This window comes from Lissotriton vulgaris, chromosome 4_1 (genome assembly GCF_964263255.1).
Source record: "Lissotriton vulgaris chromosome 4_1, aLisVul1.2, whole genome shotgun sequence".
Classification (NCBI taxonomy): Eukaryota; Metazoa; Chordata; class Amphibia; order Caudata; family Salamandridae; genus Lissotriton; species Lissotriton vulgaris.
In genome coordinates this window covers 1,980,132,029-1,980,153,434 of record NC_141691.1, presented here as the reverse complement: position 1 = coordinate 1,980,153,434, position 21,406 = coordinate 1,980,132,029, and the positions used below count along the sequence as shown (strand labels likewise).

General features: G+C 47.3%; 1 protein-coding gene across 1 annotated transcript in view; it reads right to left on the bottom strand.

Annotated features, from left to right (window-relative positions):
• Nucleotides 1-21,406, bottom strand: part of LOC147724771 (prostate stem cell antigen-like) — a 71,404-nt gene that overhangs the window by 47,095 nt on the left and 2,903 nt on the right. The gene's annotated exons all lie outside the window — the stretch shown is intronic.

Sequence of the window (21,406 nt, the reverse complement as noted above, 5' to 3'; positions counted from 1 at the left end):
AGATGATGACACGAGGTGCTTACATTCTGAGTCAGATATTATGCAATACTGTAAGTTGCAATACCCCGTGGTCCTGACATCATTTTAGGATGCTCCTGGGGTAAGAAGAGCCTGTGCTTCTGAAATGGCCCAGGCTCTTGGTAATATAAGACTGTTAGCGGTATATATGTGTGTGGTATTTCTATGAAGTGAACCTAGCCTGAAGCTAGCTAGGAGGCTAGTAGGCCATCTTAAAAGTTGCCATTTACAAATAGTTACTATTATTTATTATTTTTCATTAGCCTTTCATACAGAAGTCAAGCTAGACTCCCCTTCAAGCAGAACTTCATACAGTGTAAGTTGGCAATACTATTTATAAAGAGCAGGTATTATTAATAATACTTTTAAAATGGGCTGCAAATAATCTTCTATTTCACGTTACTTTACTGCTATGAGAATTGGAGTATTATTTATTAATTTACCTTACTATTGAATCATGCACTAGGGTGAAACTTATAATAATAATGAACAGTTATATACCTTAATTACGGTGAGCAAAGCCTTACGCTTTGTCACCCAGAGTCTTTTTCACTTTATATTATAACATCAATCCTACACCGTCCATTCTTTGAATAAAACTTTAAAAACTAAATTTCCCAGAAACATTGGGGAAAGAGGTAACAAAATGTCCAACAATCCACTGTTCTTCAGTAGTGACATAGTATACCCACCATAGCCACCCTTTCTTCAAGGCACAATCAATACTTTCTCCTCTGCTTGCCCTATAGTGCATAGTTGTTCCAAGTGTGTTTTGTTGATAACTATGCAGATATTTAAGGATGCATACTCCGCCACTTCCTTTATTGGCTCAGTGGGCGTGGAGGCTTGAGTGTGTTGGGACGTGGTGTCCACGTTTGGTCATAGGTGGCACTGTGGGGCGGCTGCGAGAATCTCCCCAGCACCCGCAACCCCAGGAGTAGACTCCAAAGCAGTGTGATCGGGGATTTCTCCACTCTGCCAGTGCGCCCCTCACTTCATACACCAAATGTGGTACGGTTTTTCCCCATCCTCAACCTTCTCAGACATAGATACTTTATTCACAGGTCCTGCCAAGAACTACAACGTCCCCCATTTTTGCCAGGTAATCTAGTGCTCATTGAGCCAGGAATTCGCCACTGTACTTACCTGACTGTTGCATGATGGGAGCTGGAGTCCCCAGCGATCTGACCACAGCTTCAGGTTATTTGGTGGAGTCAGCTGACTTCCCTATCGGGGGAGGACCGCAGGAGTATAAAAGGAGGGGCTTGGTGGTATCCTGGTCTTTGCCACAGCATCTGAGGAAGTCACACTCGCTGAAATGCATAACGCTCTGCAATCTGCCTCAATAAATATTCCTCCACAAGTTTCCTGTTATGGCCTCTGATCTCTTCAACCGGAGTGGTCTGTTGGTGATGTTTTCACGTGTTTGTCTGCAGCGCGTGTAAGAGGCCCTGTTCTTCAAGTGTGCTGCGGCTTTGTTGAATCAAGTGGCAACACTTTTTTTGTTTTCCGAGGGATGCCGTCGGACCGCCTCGGATACCAGGCTGGGCAAGTGTGGCCACTGCCGGTAGAAGCTCATGACTGCATGTGCAGGCAGGATTATTATATCCACTCTTTATTGCCCTACCTGACACTGGTGCAAAGAGGCAGAACGTTGGGGAATCGAGGAGGAACTTGACCTTATTCACAGGTCCTGCCAAGAACTACAACATCCCCCCTTTTTGCCAGCTAATCCAGTAATCATTGAGCCAAGACTCCGCCAGGGTACGTACCTGACCAGGGCCGGACTGAGAACCAAAGCCGGCCCTGGCAAAGTGCTCGGCCGGCCTCCTGGGGGTGCGACCGAGCTCTTTCTCGGGCCGGTTTTCAGCCGATTTTGTTACAGGACCGCTTTTGCAGCTATGCTGTAAAAACGGCCCTGTAACAAAAACGGCCCCCTGGGCCCTAAACCGGCCACAGCCTTGCGGCGCACCGGGGAATTGCCCGGTGCCCGCAACGGCCAGTCCGGGCCTGTACCTGACTGTTGCATGATGGCAGCTGTGGGCCCCAGTGATCTGACTACAGCTTCAGGCAATTTGGTGGAGGCAGCTGACTTCCCTGTTGGGGGAGTACTGCAGGGGTACAAAAGTAGGGGCTTGGTGGTATCTTGGTCTTTGCTACAGCATCTGAGGAAGGCACACTCGCCGAAATGCATAACGCTCTGCAATCTGTCTCAATAAAGATTCCTCCACAAGTTCCCCGCTGTGGCCTCTGATCTCTTCAACGGCAGTGGTGTGTTAGAGATGTTTTCCTGTGCTTGTCGGCAGCGCGTGTAAGAGTCCCCGTTCTTTAAGTGTTCTGCAGCTTTGCTGACTCAAGTGGTAACACTTTCCTTGTTTTTCGAGGGTTCGGACGCCGCAGGACCGCTTCGGATACCAGGCTGGGCAAGTGACCACTGCCAGGAGCAGCTCGTGACTGCACGTGAAGGTGGGATTATTATATCCACGCTTTATGGCCCTACATGACACTGGTTCACCGAGTCAGAACGTTGGGGACTCGAGGAGGAGTTTGACTTTATTCACAGGTCCTGCCAAGCACTACAACATCCCCCCTATTTGCCAGGTAATCCAGTGCTCATTGAGCCAGGACTCCGCCAGGGTACTTACCTGACTGTTGCATGATGGGAGCTGTAGTCCCCAGCGATCTGACTACAGCTGCAGACAATTTGGTGGAGTCAGCTGACTTCCCTATTGGGGGAGGACCGCAGGAGTACAAAAGGAGGGGCTTGGTGGTATTCTGATCTTTGCTACAGCATCTGAGGAAGGCACACTGGCCGAAATGCATAACGCTCTGCAATCTGTCTCAATAAAGATTCGTCCACAAGTTCCCCACTGTGGCCTCTGATCTCTTCAGCCAGAGTGGTCTGTTGGTGATGTTTTCACATGCTTGTCGCCAGCGCGTGTAAGAGGCCCCGTTCTTCAAGTGTTCTGCGGCTTTGCTGACTCAAGTGGCAACACTTTCTTTGTTTACTGAGGGATCGGATGTCGTAGGACCGCCTCGGATACCAGACTGGGCAAGTGGCCGCTGCCAGGAGCAGCTCGTGACTGCATGTGAAGGCGGGATTATTATATCCACGCTTTATTGCCCTACCTGACACTGGTGCACTGAGGCAGAATGTTGGGGACACGAGGAGAAACTTTACTTTATTCACAGGTCATGCCAAGAACTACAACATCCCCCCTTTTTGCCAGGTAATCCAGTGCTCATTGAGCCAGGACTCTGTCAGGGTACTTACCTGATTGTTGTATGATGGGAGCTGTGATCCCCAGTGATCTGACTACAGCTGCAGGTAATTTGGTGAAGTCAGCTGACTTCCCTATCGGGGGAGGACCGCAGGAGTACACAAGGAGGGGCTTGGTGGTATCCTGGTCTTTGCTACAGCGTCTGAGGAAGACACACTCACCAAAGTGCATAACGCTCTGCAATCTGCCTCAATAAAGATTCCTCCACAAGTTCCCCGCTGTGGCTTCTGATCTCTTCAACCGTAGTGGTCTGTTGGTGCTATATATATATGTGTATGTATGTGTATATCTCAACTTGTCAGGCTCCAGCACGCTTGGACTCACTTCAATACAAGGACTTTATTGTGGCTACAGGTGACACGTTTTGACCGCCTCTGTGGTCTTTCCCAAAACCATTGTAAGTTGCCATTTTTACTTTTTTATAGAGGCAAATGGGTTTCAATTTTTTTTATTTAAAGTGACAGTGCAGATTTAATTTTAAAGTTAAACAGTGCAATTAAAACCACATGTCTGACACTTCCTGGTTGTACTGCATGTTTACTATCACAATTAGGCATTGGCTGAAAATTTGTTCCGCTCGCGGAATTTGCGGATTTTCTGCGATTTCGCGATCCGCGAATTTCGCGAAATCACGGTAAAATTTGCGAATCAGCGGGGACGAATTTTAAGCCAAGCACTTACAGGGTTACAGCAGCCGGTGCAAAAGTTGAAGCTAATATTTTGTAACCTTTTACAAAAGGGTTACAAAGAAATTAACTTCAACTTGGGCACCTGCTGCTGTAAGCCTGTAAGTGCTTCCTGGCGCCTCGTTGCCTATTTGCAACTATTCTCTGACCCTGCTCTGACCCTTGAAGAAAGGGTCAGAGAATAGTTACAAGTAGGCAATGAGGCGCCTGTCACGAAAATTAAACCTCAAAAGGAAGTACTGACAGATATAAAAACAAGCATTTGCAATGCAATAGGTCTCGCATTAGGAAAGTTTGGGCTATTGGTCTTGTAAATGACAATTTTTTTTATTTATGTGTTGGTTTTGAAAATAGCTAAATTAATAGCTTTGTCATTTACAATGCCAATAGTTATAACTTTCGCAAATGTGACACCTATAGCATTTGTAATGCAACATGTTTTGTATTTACGTGACTTAGCTGTATTGATATTACAAATTACAATGGCTTTTAATTTTTTTAAATAATTAATACTTAAATAAAAGTGATTTTAATTTATAATGGCAATAGCTTAAACTTTTGTAAATAACGTTTGTGAAGATTATGTTCAGTGTATTTTATTGTAACGAAAATCCAAGAACAGAAGTGAAATATTAACATCTTTTTGTGACATTTGTAATAAAGTTTGAAACATTGAGAGAACATATTTGAACCAGTTGTTGTTGAATGGTTGCTCAGATTGATGCTGGGGTGGTGCTGAGTGGTGCTGTGGTGGTACTGAGTGGTGCTGTGGTGATGCTGAGTGGTGCTGTGGTGGTGCTAAGTGATACTGGGATGGTGCTGAGTGATGCTGGGGTGGTGCTGAGTGGTGATGTGGTGGTGCTTAGTGATGCTGTGGTGGTGCTGAGTGGTGCTGTGGTGGTGCTGAGTGATAATGGGGTGGTGCTGAGTGATAATGTGGTGGTGCTGAGTGATGCTGTGGTAGTGCTGAGTGATGCTGTGGTGGTGCTGAGTGATGCTGTGGTGGTGCTGAGTGGTGCTGTGGTGGTGCTGAGTGATGCTGTGGTGGTGCTGAGTGATTCTGTGGTGGTGCTGAGTGGTGCTGTGGTGGTGCTGAGTGATAATGTGGTGGCACTGAGTGATGCTGTGGTGGCGCTGACTGATGCTGTGGTGGCGCTGAGTGGTGCTGTGATGGTGCCGAGTGATAATCTGGTGGTGCTGAGTGATAATGTGGTGTTGCTGAGTGATGCTCGGGTAGCGCTGAGTGATGATGTGGTGATGCAGAGGGCAGAAAGGCACAAAAAGCAGTCTAACAAAGGGCAGAAGGGCAGAAAAACAAGGGAAAAACAAGTCTAACAGAGGGCAGAAGGGCACAAAAAACCAGCCTAACAGAGGACAGAAGGGCAGAAAAACAAGGGAAAAACGAGTCTAACAGAGGGCAGAAGGGCACAAAAAAATAGTCTAACAGGGCAGAAAGGCACAAAAACTAGTCTAACAGAGGGAAGAAGGGCACAAAAAACGAGTCTAACAGAGGGCAGAAGGGCACAAAAACAAGGGAATAACAGAGGGCAGAAGGGCACAAAAAACGAGTCTAACAGAGGGCAGAAGGGCAGAAAAACAAGGGAAAAATGAGTCTAACAGAGGGCAGAAGGGCACAAAAAACGAGTCTACCAGGGGGCAAAAGGGCAGAAAAACAAGGGAAAAACGAATCTAACAGAGGGCAGAAGGGCACAAAAACAAGGGAAAAACGAGTCAAACAGAGGGCAGAAGGGCACAAAAAACGGGCCTAACGGGGGGCAGAATGAATCCCGCCCTGCGTGTTTGTCCACGAAGATGCCACCTTTTTGTGAAATACCTCTACTCAACTGGAGTACTTTCTACTGTCTAATCAGTAAGTGCTTCCTCGTTGGCTAAATGTATAGGGGCAGATTTACAATAACTGGCGCATCCCCAGGGATGCGCCAGTTATTGTGCACCGCTGCTCCGCCACCCATGGTGCGCCGCACTTACAATGCGGCGCACCATGTGGCAAAAACGGCACAGATGTGTCACGCATCTGTGCCCTAAAAGCAGGGCATTGCTGGAGCTGCGTCGAGCTTGCGCCGCAGCTCCAGCAATGCTCTGGGGGGCCCTATCTTGCCAATGCTGCAACAAGCCTTGCGCCTGCCTCAAGCAGGTGCAGGGGTTTGCCACAGCATTGGCCTAAAAGTGACTGAATGAATTCTTGTAGATTTCACTCAGCCACTTTTAGGAGGCATTCCTGCGCAGGAACGCCCTCCCCTACACCGGAACGCCTCCTGAGGGCGCAGGGCTTTACAACGTGATGCATCTCTCAGATGCGTCACGTTAATACCCAGCACCATGGCGCATCGTTTGTGCTGCCACTGCTTCACAAAAGGTCTCGGTAGAGGTTGGGAGTGGTGAACCAGAGGGTGGCAGTGATGAACCAGAGGGTGACAGTTATGAACCAGAGGGTGGCAGGGGTGAACCAGAGGGTGACAGTGCTGAACCAGAGGGTGGCAGGGATGAACCAGAGGGTGGCAGTGATGAAGCAGAGGGTGGCAGTGGTGAACCAGAGGGTGGCATGGGTGAACCAGAGGGTGGCAGTCGTGAACCAGAGAGTGGCAGTGGTGAACCAGAGGGTGACAGTGCTGTACCTGAGGGTGGCAGGGGTGAACCAGAGGGTGCTGTGATGAACCAGAGGGTGGCAGTGGGGAACCAGAGGATGGCTGGGGTGAGCCAGAGGGTGCTGTGATGAACCAAAGGGTGGCAGTGGTGAACCAAAGGGTGGCAGGGGTGAACCAGAGGGTGGCAGTGGTGAACCAGAGGGTGGCAGTGCTGAACCAGAGGGTGACAGTTGTTAACCAGAGGGTGGCAGTGGTGAACCAGAGGTGCTGTGATGAACCAGAAGGTGGCAGGGGTGAACCAGAGAGTGGCAGTGCTGAACCAGAGGGTGGCAGTGGTGAACCTGAGGGTGGCAGGGGTGAACCAGAGGGTGGCAGGGTGAACCAGAGGGGGGCAGTGGTGTACCAGAGGTTGGCAGTGATGAACCAGAGAGTGGCAGTGGTGAACCAGAGGGTGCTGTGCCCATACACAACCGCATGGGTAACTTCCCCATGCAAGCGGCCCGCGAACACGCAAAAGCCCCGTGAACATGCAAAAAAAGAAAAATCTGCAAATTCGCACGAATTCGCGGATTTTGCGGATTGCGAATTCAATTTCGCGCAAATTCGCGGAACGCGAATTCGCAAACTTCGCCCATACTTAATCACAATGCAGACAACCCATATCAAATCATTCACATCTAACTGTATATTTTATATATACAAACTGGACTACAAGAGTAGACTTTTCGAGTCATAAACATTATCCAAATGTGCATGTGACTACTAGCAATAACAATAACAATTACCTCTGTTAAAGTGCATAATGCAAAAAAGTGCAATTGTTCCATAGACCAGATACATAGCATGTGCAAGCTATGGCAAAAAAACCCTTACAGAAATATTCGATTGGTAAGAGTTAAAAACAAGCCCAATTAAAAAACTATAAAAGATTATTGTAGAAAATGATATAATACTTCAATGATTTTCACAAATGTCCCTATTATTTTGGAACACTAGCAATGGGAATGTTTTACTCCCATCATGTGTCTATTTCACAATTGTGGGCAAGTGCCCCCAAGCAATAAAATGTCAATATTGATACATATATATTGATACATATATATGTCAAATTGCACTATCCTTTTAGTACACACCTGCATGTATCAATCAGATGATACCTCTCCAACATTAAGTGCCTACAAGTGCTTACATGAAACCCAATACATTTTAAAATCTATATTATGTGTAATGGCTGGCTGAATTGACTCTATTAAATGAAAACTAATGATCTTATTTTATAGATGGACATGAAGATCTTCTTCTATATTTCAACCAATTTGCATCTTAGAATTGAACCTGAGGATTTGTCTGGATTCGAGCTGTCTCAAGCATTTCTCCCTTCTGCCGCCCCTCATTCTCTTTTACACTTGATCAATACAAAGTATCTAAGATCTTCTTCCTTGCTTGCATGTATTGCCTTAAAGTGCCTGGACACCGTACAGGTGTGGTCTTTGTTCTAAGTAGCTCTAACATGTTGCAAGATACACTGATGTGCTCTCAAAATGGTACTTCCTATGTGGAGGTTCGGGCAAGTGCCCCTCAATACATAAAGGGCAAAACCACTCCTACAATTGAGTGATCTCTCAATTTTCCACACCCTGTCCAAAAAAGGTGAAGGTACTTCTGTAGTATTCACTCTATAATTACAAGCTTTGCTCTTGTGGCATTTTCTGAATCCTCACTCCCACTAAGCTATGTCCCTTGTTGTTGTACTTCTGGACTGCTTATTACAAGATCTTCTCTCATTGAGCTTTCCTTGCAGTATGCAATGAGTGGTCTACTGTGTATTTTTGAACCAATCACTGGATCACTCTGAAGTAGAAGCTAATGTTTCTGGAAAATGTATTTTGTTTTTTTATTTTGCTTGTTGTAGCCTGTAATGAAGGGGAGTTCTGGTTCCTGCTGTTACCTGTGCTTTTTTTCCTATCTGCGAACAACAGCTGTTCTCTACATTTATTATTCGCTTTTATCTTTGCACCATCCAAAACCTGTTGGCTGTAGCCATGTATAGCAAATCTGCCCCTGAGTTGTTCTGGTGCTATGTTGTAAGGTGTATGTTATATTTTTATATTAGTGTTAGTGCCTACTCTGGTGGTGCTCCCGCCCTTTATTCTACAGGTCTTTAAGGACCACAAATATTCACAGTGCCCAAAAGTCAAAGATGAGGCATGGCCCTCTGGAGACTACTTTATCCCAGACGGGCCTGACTCCTTCATCTCTTTGGGAGTAACAGAGGCTCTGCAACCCATCAATGATCAATTAAATAAACTGGCAGCTTAGATATCTGAATTTCTTGGCAAGGCAATATTTCCTTTTTTCCTCGGATGCCTCTGGTTGCGGAGGACCCTTCGCCTAGGAATGCTGTCAGAAAGTGTGACATGGGGCTCCTAGATAGCATTGAAAGACTACACAAAACCTTCACTAAAAATGCGTGCATGCTCAAGCACATACTCAGGAGGCACTATATCCGAAACAGTCACTGAAATTTCCGATCCTTTAACAGATTGGTGGGACGGTGATGATAATTCCTCCTCGTAAAAGGGACCAGGGTGCAGCAGGCCTTGGCACCCTAACCCAGGTACTCCAGAATCAATGGGACATGATGAATCCCAATCTGATGTTTGAGCCAGACCAGCTCTACCACCAGAGAACTTTGGAGTAGCTGATGAGCTAAAAGGTGGCTGACTATGTCACCAGTAAAACTAGACAACCTTTTGGCAAGGAGGTTAAGTTGAAGTTGAGGGTAGAGTGCCCCAGACCTTCCCTAGAGGGTAAGATTACCGTGACCACAGAGATAGACACAAAGATATGTATCATTCTTGTGAAATACATTAAAGACCTGAAAAAGGGCAGTGACCACTCATGGAGAGAGTTTCAGGGCAAACCCTTCTATGTTATTGCCCCACGCACCAAGATACTAGAGCTGGCTGAAAACACCTAGGCATCGGGGAACCCCATGCTGGTGGATACAGCCTTGGGATGTGTGCAAAGGGCGATCTGCATTCAGGGACATGCTAACTGTGACCTTTCTGCTACAGGTCTTTCTTAATAAAGATAGATCCTAAGTTGTGGGGCATTTCCTCATCTCAAGCAGGTGATGTTGAACAGGACAATTTATTCGGTGAAGCATTTGAAAAGGATCTTGGGGCATTTTTGGCCACCTTTTCAGCCTTGGTCAAGGCCCAATCTTCCATGAAAAAGATATTTATCTGAAAGGTTTTCCCAGGGTCTGAAAGAAATAGGGGCCACTCCTCCATGTGAGCATGGCAGCAAGGCCCCGCCCAAGGTGCACTTCGCGGACAGAGAAGGAGAAACAATGGCTGGCATGATTCCCAGCAACAAGGAACTTTCTTTCCCTCAATAGGAGCCAGCAGAGGCAGGAAAATTGAGGCATTTTCACAGGAGGATCAAATGCTTGAGGAGGATATTCCAATAATTTTTATCCATTTTTCCACAGGTAAAAATCGGTGGGAGACTACAGGGCTTCACAGACAATTGGAAACAAACATTCTAAGATCTGTGGATATTAGAGATAGTACAAGGCTCAACATCGAGTTGTACCTCTCAACAGACCACACTCCCCAAATCTTTGCCTTTTTTCCCATGGAGATGGCATACATAGAAAACGAAGTAAAGGACTGAATAGTAAAGGTGTGATTTGCAGGTCAGTAATCCTTGCCAGGGATTTTTATAAGAAAACTGTTTATGGTGCAGAAAAAGGATAAGGGTTTCAGGCCCATGACAAAAACCTAAAAGAGTTTAATGAATGTGGCTTATATCGCCACTTCAAAATCCACCTCCTGAGAGATGTTCTTCTCCCCAGGGATTGATTAGTACGAATTGGTTTAAAGGACATCTATCTGACAGACCCTATATCGTACCCAACAAGAGATTACTTCAATTCATATTGAGAGAACAGGTCTATGAGTTAATTGCACTACCGTTGGTCTGTCCTCAGTCCTGTGATGCGTTACAAAGCTGTTACTCTTGGTTTTTGGAACACGTACGGACGAGGGGCATAATTTATCTATACACCTTGAAAATGGATCAATGTTGGGATCATCTGAAACACTACCTGAACACATTTATTGCCTTGTAACAGGGACTTGCTTTCATAATAAGTCAGAACAAGTCAAAACTCACTCCAAACCAGTCCATGACCTTCCTGGGATTCACCATAATTTCACACTAAGCCTACCAGAAGGAAAAATTACAAAGATTAATAAGCAACCTCACATGGTTTTACAGAGAGACAAGATCTCTTTCAGGCTGGATCGTGTATCTCCTAGCATTATCAATCCAGGCGATCTTCCCCGGACCACTGCACTACAGCGCCATTCAAATAGTCAAAGCGGTTTACCTCAGGAAAGAGATGACATGCTCTAAGTCTATTTCCCTTCCACAGAAATGCATGGAGTAGGAGGGCAATCTTCCGTTCTTCTCCTGACGTCCTCATAATATCCAATGCCAGCCGCTGGGGATTGGGAGCAAGATGTGTAAACATCTTGAGGAGAACACCCTTGGATGAATAAACTAATGAAGGGCTTCTATTTGTCTAAACTTCCACAACCCAGGTACTCCTCTTTGTTGTATGTGAACATATACTGGACTTCTCGCTCACAATGAACCGCCAGATCAACATCGTATCCTCAATCTGCTTCCACACGCTCTGTCTGCTGCGAAAGAGATTCTGATGGATCCCCACAGAATCCAGAAAGACGGTCACCCGCGCACTCCTCCCTAGCAGACTCGACTATGCCGGCGACACCCAGAAACAGCTCAGGAAACTACAGAATGTTCAAAATGCCGTAGCCAGACGGGACCTTGACAACCCCGCTGCAGCCACATCACATAACACATCCAACTCTACTGGCTCCCAGTCATAAAGAGAATCACCTTCAAGCTTCAAAAGTCAGGTCCTCTCTGGACAAGAAGCAAACATCCTGGTACCGGTTTCAGGATATCACCCCTCATCAAACAGACTAGCTTGAATCCAGTAGCACATTTGGCATACCAAGCACACTCCTTCAAAACAGCACTCCAGCAGAGTGGCTGTCCTTGGAACATCACAGAGGTCCTTCTTCCTGGCATAGTATCCACAGGTCCAGAAGTGTTCTGAAGAGTTGGTGTCTGATGTCTCTTTTTTATACACAGCTGTGCCTTTGAAGTGGGAAAGAAGATTCTAGAGGCTTGCCTTTGAAGTGCACTGATGCCCTGCCTTTCTTTCCCTGGATCCAGACTAACTACACAGGGCATGCAGCCTTTTGTGTGGAGGCAGGACATAGCCTATTCATGTGTAAGTGTGGCTGTGTCCAGCTTCTCCCTCCCATCCTGCCAGTGATGGCACATCCAGTCACACCAAAGCTCCTATTGTGTGTGGCTATTTAGGAGGACTACACAAAGCCCGACTTTGACCCACACCCAGTCATGTGACCCAGAGACAGGCTGCAGGCACAAAATGAGGAAGGTATGAAAATGACAACTTTCTCAAAATTGCATTTTTAGAATTGTAATTTAAAATCAGACTTCACCATAAGTCTGGATTATAGTTTTCCAGAGACACAAAACTTGATCCAGTTACCTTTTTCAATTTGCAAAGTACGCTTATAAAATGAAATATGTTAATTCCAATGCTAATAGATGGGAGAGGTAGGCCTTACAGTAGTGAAAAACAAATGTAAAAGTACCAGGACAATAAATACACTGCACCCTGCCCTTGGGGCTGTCAAGGCCCCACCCTCCCAGAGGTGACTTATATGTATTAAAAATGCCGGTTTGGGCCTGGCAAAAGGTTTTACTGTTCCAGGTCGCAATTGCAGTTTAATAGTTTAGTAGCATTTAATTTACAGTCCCTGGGCACATGTAGTGCCCCTCTACTAGGGACTTACAAGTAAACAAAATATGCCAATTGTGGTATAAACCAATGTTACTATGTTTTGGGGGAAAAGTACAAGTACTTTAACACTGGTTAGTAGAGGTAAAGTGTGCAGAGTCCTAAGGCCAGCAAAAATGAAGTCAGCAAAAACAGGAAGTCCGAAGGCAAAAGGTTAGGGGAAAACCACACCAAGGATGCAAGGTCTGAAATACCTGTTGCCTCTAATGAATAAAAGCCTTCACTGTTGATGCCCCTGTGAACACTGATCTCTGTGCACTGCTGATACCCATTTGACCCCCCTTCTGTGTACAAGAAACGGTGGCACTTCTGATGACCATATAATTCCTAATATGTGTGCGCCAGTGGACCTTCAGTAAGCTGTGTGTGTATACATATCTGCATGCAAAGCTTTTGCAAATGGTTCCCATGCAGTACAGGCTCTTTGAATGGGAGTGAAGAGAATTGATGCTGCTTGTTCAGTACCTGTGTGTGTGTTTAAACAATCCCTACTCTCCTTTACACTCCATGCTGCTACCCCTTTCCCCTCCATGCTTACTCTTTGCAGTCCTAATCTCGCCCCGGCGCCCCTTCTTTATTCCCTGTGTTTCAGTTGTATCTTGTGATTTTCCTTAGTACCCTGCTCTTCCAGTGCTCTCTGCTCTCCCCTAGCACACGGTGCAGGTGGGAGCATACTGAAGTGCATAAAGGAGCACCAAGAATGAAAATATCACTGAAGGAGTGGGGCTGGTGCCAAAAGTAGCAGGCGCGGGTAGAGGCAGAGATGAAAGCTGCCTGTCTGTTTAGTAAGGGTTTGGGTCAGCTCAACACCACAAAGAGCACAGAGGGAAGAGGGCAGCTTCCCTGCAACAAGTAGTAAACGGACAACAGGACTTTGATGACTAGTATCAATAGGCAGGTTGGATCATCCTTGGGATCCAGAGGATGGGTAGAATAATGGAGGGTTGATACCCCCCATTATTCTACCCATCTTGCTAAGCTTGCTAACCTCTCTGTTTTGGGGTGTAGAGCAGGAGATTCAGGGGTGTTTGAGACCTACTGGACCACAATCTCTACTGAGTGTTACTGCTCAGCTCAGGGTGGGCGATCCTTGCCTGCATCGGGTGACCTTGGCAGTCTTGCTAGGGCCCTGGATCTGTTCTACTGACTGGAAGATATGGTGACTGTCCCTCCTGGAGTAAATCAATTCTCTGAGGTAGGTATCTGTATCCAAAAGGTTCTGTCATGGTTCCGCCCTCTCTTCTCATCCATTATACATGCCTCTGGGTCTTTAGTTAACTGCTTGGGCAGGGCAGGGCAGGGTTATTACTGGGGTTTGCCAGCCTGCTAGTGAAGAGCACATTTTAAGAACCCGTGCTCTAACCTTACTGAGAAACCAAGGGGCATATTATCAAGAACAGGCGATAAAATTATCGCAGCTTTATAGGCAGGAACCTGCCCCTAAAACGGCGATAATGGGCTTGATAATATGTCCTTGTGAATTCCCATAGCAGCCCGGGTTAACACCAGAACCTGGGCTGCTATGGGAATTCACGAGGACATATTATCAAGCCCATCTGCCTATAAAGCGGCGATAATTTTATCGCCTGTTCTTGATAATATGGCCCCAAGTGCCTTAGATGTAAAGATGATGTGGGAGGCCGTCTCCACCCCCTGCTTCCCCTCGCTCCGTATGCTCTTGAAGATGTTGGATGGCTCCTGACCATCACCAGCTCACGCAGGCTCTCGTCACCAGCAGACTCGACTTCGGCAACTCCGGGCAGGTTAATGTCCTTAGGGAATAGGGCCACGTCGAGCTGTTCCCAGCAAACAGCTGAATACAGCAAGCTCATTGGCAGGTTGATGTAGGACAGTCCTGCAGCAAAGCCACGCTATCCCAACCAGGAACTTCTTAATCTGAATGATGCTGAAAGGGAAAATATAAAGCCTAAATGCAGCTTGTGACGAGCACCCCCTGCCACCCCAGCTTTCGCTTTCCCACTTTCCTTGTCATGCCCCGCCCTTCTTTGCCGCAGTTCCTGAATGTGTGGCGCTGCCAGGCCCCTGTGTTTACGTAGTACACGCCTTGACTGCACAATGGCCAAGCAGCCCTCTTACCCCAGTGCCATGGCACCGGTCAGCCCCACATGTATCCTGTAGTGTCGGGTTCTTTAGGGCCTGTGTGCTGCAGGAGCCAGCCAGGCCTCTCCCCGCCTCGCAGAGCTGTGTCGGCTCCTTTACTCTCTCTCCTCTTCCCTACACTCTGGGGCAGTCAGTGACGCAGGAAGACTCCACACCTGTAATGAGTGCTGCTGAGACCACTCCTGTGGTATGAATGCACGACCCACGTGGGACGAGTCACTCAAATGTGGCCCTGGAGAACATGCAGGCGCTACATCTGCTCCTGGTACAGCTGACCCCAAACTTCTGGGAGGCCAGCAGCTGTGGAACCTCTGGAGGATGAACACACATCAGACACTCTGGGCCCGATTCACAGAATGAACTTAAGGCTCAAGTCTGTCTTAAGTTTGTCTTAAGACAAACTTAAGACAAAATCCTAACTTCTGTGAATACCAAAAGTAGTAAGTTCATTCTGTGAATGCCAAAAGTAGGAAGTGCATTCTGTGAATACCAAAATAGTAGTAAGTTTAGGATTGAGTCTTAAGTTCATTCTGTGAATCGGGCCCTCTGTGTGCACAGGTGCAGAGCTTCGATGAATAACAGTATTGTTATTTAGGAAGAAGACCTGAGCTCTGGAGGGATTTCCTCGTGAGCATCCAGTGCTGATGTCAGGTTTTGGTCGCGCCTCCTTTAGGGTAAAGTGTATGGAAGGTACACAGACTACATATCCCAGAACGCTAAGCAGTACTGGAGGCGGGGTATAAATAAGACGTCACATCCGTCATCCGGTGTCGGATATTTTGGATATTGACCGCCATCGTTCTGGACGTCTCTTCGTATGGGCAAGTGCAGAAGTGTTCCTAGCAGTGCGATGCTTCTTGGTTCTCCGTTGAATAGCTCTCCCACCGGCAACTGCGGAGGACTTCAATGTTCCTTGGTTGCGCTGTAGCTTTATCCCGTGTGTCTCCGTTGGCGAGCCTTCTTTCATCGGCTATTGCGGAGGACACGAGTAACTAACCTTATCTTAGGGTTCATTCCACTTTGGATTTCCTCCGTTGGCGAGCCTTCTTTCAACGGCTATTGCGGAGGAAGTCCCTTTTTGTTCGTGTTGTGGTTGTTGCTTCTGCCTTGTAATCCTCCGTTGGCGAGCCTTCTTGCAACGGCTATTGCGGAGAATTACTCCTATAGGTCCCAGGCAGGGACGAAGTAATAGGATTTCTTAAAGGTACCGAACAGCATTCCAGGTAACCTTATCTTACTTTACTTTTGGGTGACGTAACCCTTATTCTTGTGTTCAGGGAGAAACTGCGTTATGTTCTGACTCCGCATCTTGATTACCCACGGGTTGAGAGAGAATAGGGTATGTATTGATCGGTTGTGATACGATAGTAGTGCTAGAAATCAGGTCCTGGGGGTGGTTATAACAATGAGGTTTTGTGTTTGCAGGGGAAGACAGACACGTGCTGTAGTTATATGTTCTCAGTAGAAGAGAGGTATCTCCTGAGTTATCGCAGGCTGCTTTCACGGTTCAGGTATAGCACTGTTATATACTGTCAGTATCTAGGAGTAGGAGGGCCTTCAATAGACCTGGTACCAATCATTGTTTATTTTGTTTTCACAGCTCTCCCTCCCCGCAGTCCCCTTCCTTTCCTTCCTGTTTTGCCCTCACCTGATCCTTCCCTAGCCCACGGCTATTACAGCAATCGGGGCTTGGATAGATCTGGAGGTGGCCTATTATAACCACACACTGATCCTGAGGATGGGGAGGATAACAGAATATCCGACCCAAGATATATAGTCCTCCTGGTCAGTTGTAGGGTTATGGCCACTCTAGACGAGGTGATGGCTGCTTTGGTGGTAGTGCAATCTGAACTGATTGCTTCCAGGCAAGAAAGCACTGAATTGAGGAACTGGTTGGATACCATCCAGAAGAACCCCTTTAGTGCAGGGTCGTCAGGTTCTGGCACTGCCAGTCCGGTAGTGGTGGAAATACCCCCTAGTATTCCGCTAGCAAACCCAGAACGCTTCAACGGGGATGCTGGGTCGGTACATGTATTCTTGACGCAAGCAATGATGCATTTTTCTTGTAAACCCCGATCGTTTCCCACCAATCAGGCAAAGGTAGCCTTCATCATTTCATACCTAGTGGGGGACGCGGCTCAATGGGCAGATCCAATTGTGAAAAGAAACAACCCTTTGCTTCATGATTGGGATGCGTTTTTGGCCGAGTTCACAAAAGTGTTCGATAGAAGGGCAGACACGTACACGGCTGATAAAGAGCTGCTTGAACTACGTCAAGGGAATCAAGACATCGTGACCTATTTGAACAACTTCAGAAGGTTGGTTACTGAAACAAAGTGGCCAGAGGCTAAACAAGCATCTCTGTTCCATCAGGGTCTCACGGAGGAAATGAAGGACATTGTAGCCCAAATCGATCCTCAGCCGGTGTCGTGCGAAGATCTGATTAATTTGGTATTACGCTTGGATCATAGGTTGAAGAATCGCAGGGGTGACAGTAAATCCAAGCATAGGTCTATTCCCTCTTCAGTACCTGCGAAGACCAATGATAGTACGGTACCTCCCAGCCCCGAACCCATGGAAATAGGGGCTGTCCGAGCCGCCTTAACGACTACAGAAAAAGAACAGAGGCGCAGAAATGGGCTTTGTCTATATTGCGGCAAAAAAGGCCATTTCGTTAGGGTGTGCCCTGTCAAACCCAAGTTTTCCAAATTCCGTTTCAATCGGGGGGGGGGTTTCAGCGGCCATGGAGAAGCCGGCGGAAAACTGAAAGACTCTGGGGTTGAGGAAGGGGTTCCCTGGAGTCGTGTCAGTATCCCTTCTATGTTAAATACTGTTGTGGGAGCACAACATTTGTTCATCAATATAGTGCTGATGATTGGCTTGATTGAGGTGAGCACGCAGGCCATGGTGGATTCAGGGGCTACTGGCTTCTTCATGGACATGACGGAAGCTGAGAGAGTAGGCATACCTCTGGTCCCTAAAGACGCCTGTAACGATGTGTTTGCAGTTGATGGTAGGAAATTGGATATAGGGCCCATCAGTTATCAGACGGCCAAGACAGAGATGCGATTTGGGAGTCATAGGGAATGGGTTTCTTTCAGCATTATCAAGGCACCACAATACGGGGTGATTCTAGGCATACCCTGGCTGAAAAAACACAACCCCGACATTAATTGGGAAACAGACACTATCGTAATGAATTCCAGTCATTGTGAGGAACATTATTTTCGTTATGCTCAGAGTCCTTCTTTTGCTCTGGCCTGTGGTGAAGGGATAGCCACAGCAGCCGAGAAGGCGGTAACATTACCAAAGATTTACCATGACTACAAAGGGGTATTTGATGAAGTATTGGCTGAGGAGCTGCCTCCACACAGGCCATACGACTGCCAGATTGAATTAATTCCTGGGGCAGTGATTCCCAAAGGTAGACTTTATGCGTTGACGGAACCGGAAAACAAATATTTGAGAACGTACCTTGATAAATTGTTGAAAGTGGGGTTTATCCGCCCATCTCGATCACCGGCGGCCTCCCCTTTATTTTTCATCCCCAAGGCCAATGGGGAATTGAGAGCCTGTGTAGACTTTCGAGCCCTCAACGCGGTAACGGTGAAAAATAGATACCCCTTGCCATTGATAAACGTGCTCTTAGAACAGGTGAAAAAGGCCACCATTTTCACCAAATTAGACCTGAAAGGAGCTTATCATCGTGTAAGAATGAGAGTCGGGGACGAATGGGAGACTGCGTTCCAGACCAGGTATGGGTTATTCAAATACCTGGTCATGCCCTTCGGGCTTTGTAATGCCCCTGCGGCGTTCTAGTTTTTCTTAAATGATGTGCTAAGGGAAATACTGGATCGTCATGTCATAGTATATATCGATGACATTCTCATCTACTCTGAGTCAGAAGAGATGCACGTACACCATGTCAAATCTGTACTAAAGATTTTGCAACAACACAGCTTGCATTGCAAATTGTCCAAGTGTGACTTCCATGTCACTACCGTGGAGTTTTTAGGTGTTATGCTCACCCCTCAAGGGCAGGAAATGGCTGAACGAAAGATCCGGGCTGTTCGTGATTGGCCCATTCCCCGAAACATCAAGGATGTTCAATGTTTTCTGGGATTTGCCAATTTTTACAGGCGCTTTATCAACCAGTTCTCAAAGGTGGTGGCTCCCATAACCAGACTGCTGAAAAAGGATCAGAGTTTTGGGTGGGATGAGAAGGCACATGAAGCGTTTGTGACTTTGAAAGAAGCGTTTGTCACCGCTCCAGTATTGACTCATCCTAATCCAGACATCCCGTATATAGTCGAGGCAGACGCTTCGGAGGTTGCTATAGGAGCTATACTCTCGCAACGACATGAGAACACAGGGCAATTACATCCGGTGGCTTTTATGTCACAGAAACTTACAGGGGCGGAAATAAATTACTGCATTGCGGAAAAATAACTCCTGGCTATCAAGAACGCATTCACAGAATGGAGACATTTTCTTATGGGGGCCAAGCACGTGGTGACGGTTTATACCGATCACCGAAACCTCCAATTTATGGCGGCTGCTAGACATCTCACCCCCAGACAACTTAGGTGGATGCTCTTCTTTTCGGAATTCCATTTTATCATTACATTCAGGCCCGGAGCTGACAATAGAAAGGCTGATGCCTTAACCCGTCAATCATCCACGAAAACACTTGATAAGGGGTATGAAACCCCTATAGTGGACCCTGTTAAGGTGGTCTGCGTTATACAACCCGATGCCTTTTTACAGGGCATAAGGTATGGGGTGCGGATGGAATCTTGGAAGAGATGGTTACAGACACATCCTGAATGGCAAATGCGACATGGATTTCCGGTTAACAAGGGGCGATTGTTGATACCTACGGAATCCTTGCGGAAACAGATGTTCTTATGGTGTCACACTTCTCCCAGTGCTGGGCATGTAGGGGGGGATAAGACATTGGACGTAATCATGCGCAGATGTTGGTGGCCATCGATAAAGGTCGATGTAAAGCGATGGGTGTCAGAGTGTGATGTTTGTGCCCGAGCTAAGTCGGATCACCGGCATCCTGCGGGGCTTCTGCAGCCTATGCCTACCCCATCTACTCCTTGGGAACTAATTTCTTTGGATTTCGTGGTGGGTCTGCCCAGAGATAGTGGTTGTACTGCAGTATTGGTGGTCATTGACTATTTGACTAAGTTGGGACACTTTATTGCCTGTCCTCAAGTGCCCACGGCGGGTCAATTGGCGCAACTTCTTATGATCCATATTGTGCGTCTGCATGGTTTACCAACTGTCATTGTGTCCGATAGGGGCTCACAATTCACTGCAAGATTTTGGAAAGCCTGGTGCTCATCCCTTCATATCACAACGGCATTGTCCACAAGCTTCCATCCCCAGACCGATGGACAAACCGAGCGCCTCAACCAAACGTTGAAGCAATTCCTGCGGTGCTATGTGTCCCAGAGTACGAACAACTGGGTGGAGCATCTATGGCTGGCGGAGGTGGCGTACAACAATGCAACACATTCTGCCACAAAGGTATCGCCTTTCTATAGTACCTATGGACATCATCCCCGGTTTCTTCCTTTTGTACAACCCTTCATGGAGGAGAAAGTGCCTGAAGCTGCCAGGAGGGTTTCTCATCTCAAAAGACTTTTGGAACAAGTTCAGGGCTCTCTAAGAACTGCCAAGGTGGCATATAAGAATACGGCGGACAGGAAACGGCGCCCGGGTCCTTTGTATCAGGTCAGGGACTGGGTGTGGTTGTCCACTCGGAACGTCAGGTTCAGGCGATACAGTGTGTTTAACCCTCGCTTCATTGGTCCTTACCGAGTGGTGAAGCGCATCAACCAGGTGGCCGTGAAGTTGCAACTGCCTATGCACTTGCGTATTCATCCTGTTTTTCACGTGTCCCTCCTCAAGCCTGCGGCTGCGGTGGTGCGGCGCCTTCCTCCTCCTTTGGTGGTTCCTGATGGTGTGGAGTACGTGGTGGAGGGTATACTGGATTCAAGGTGGCGGGTCCGTGGCCTTAGTTATCTGGTGGCATGGAAGGGCTACGGTTCCGAGGAGAACTCGTGGGAACCAGCGTCTGGGGTCCATGCTCCTCGCCTGGTGGCTGCTTATCATCGTCGGTGTCCTGAGCGTCCTGGCCCCCTTCGGCGCTCTAGGTGAGGGGGGATGCACTGTCAGGTTTTGGTCGCGCCTCCTTTAGGGTAAAGTGTACGGAAGGTACACAGACTACATATCCCAGAACGCTAAGCAGTACTGGAGGCGGGGTATAAATAAGACGTCACATCCGTCATCCGGTGTCGGATATTTTGGATATTGACCGCCATCGTTCTGGGCGTCTCTTCGTATGGGCAAGTGCAGGAGTGTTCCTAGCAGTGTGATGCTTCTTCGTTCTCCGTTGAATAGCTCTCCCACCGGCAACTGCTGAGGACTTCAATGTTCCTTGGTTGCGCTGTAGCTTTATCCCGCGTGTCTCCGTTGGCGAGCCTTCTTTCATCGGCTATTGCGGAGGACACGAGTAACTAACCTTATCTTAGGGTTCATTGCGGAGGAAGTCCCTTTTTGTTCGTGTTGTGGTTGTTGCTTCTGCCTTGTAATCCTCCGTTGGCGAGCCTTCTTGCAACGGCTATTGCGGAGGATTACTCCTATAGGTCCCAGGCAGGGACGAAGTAATAGGATTTCTTAAAGGTACCGAACAGCATTCCAGGTAACCTTATCTTACTTTACTTTTGGGTGACGTAACCCCTATTCTTG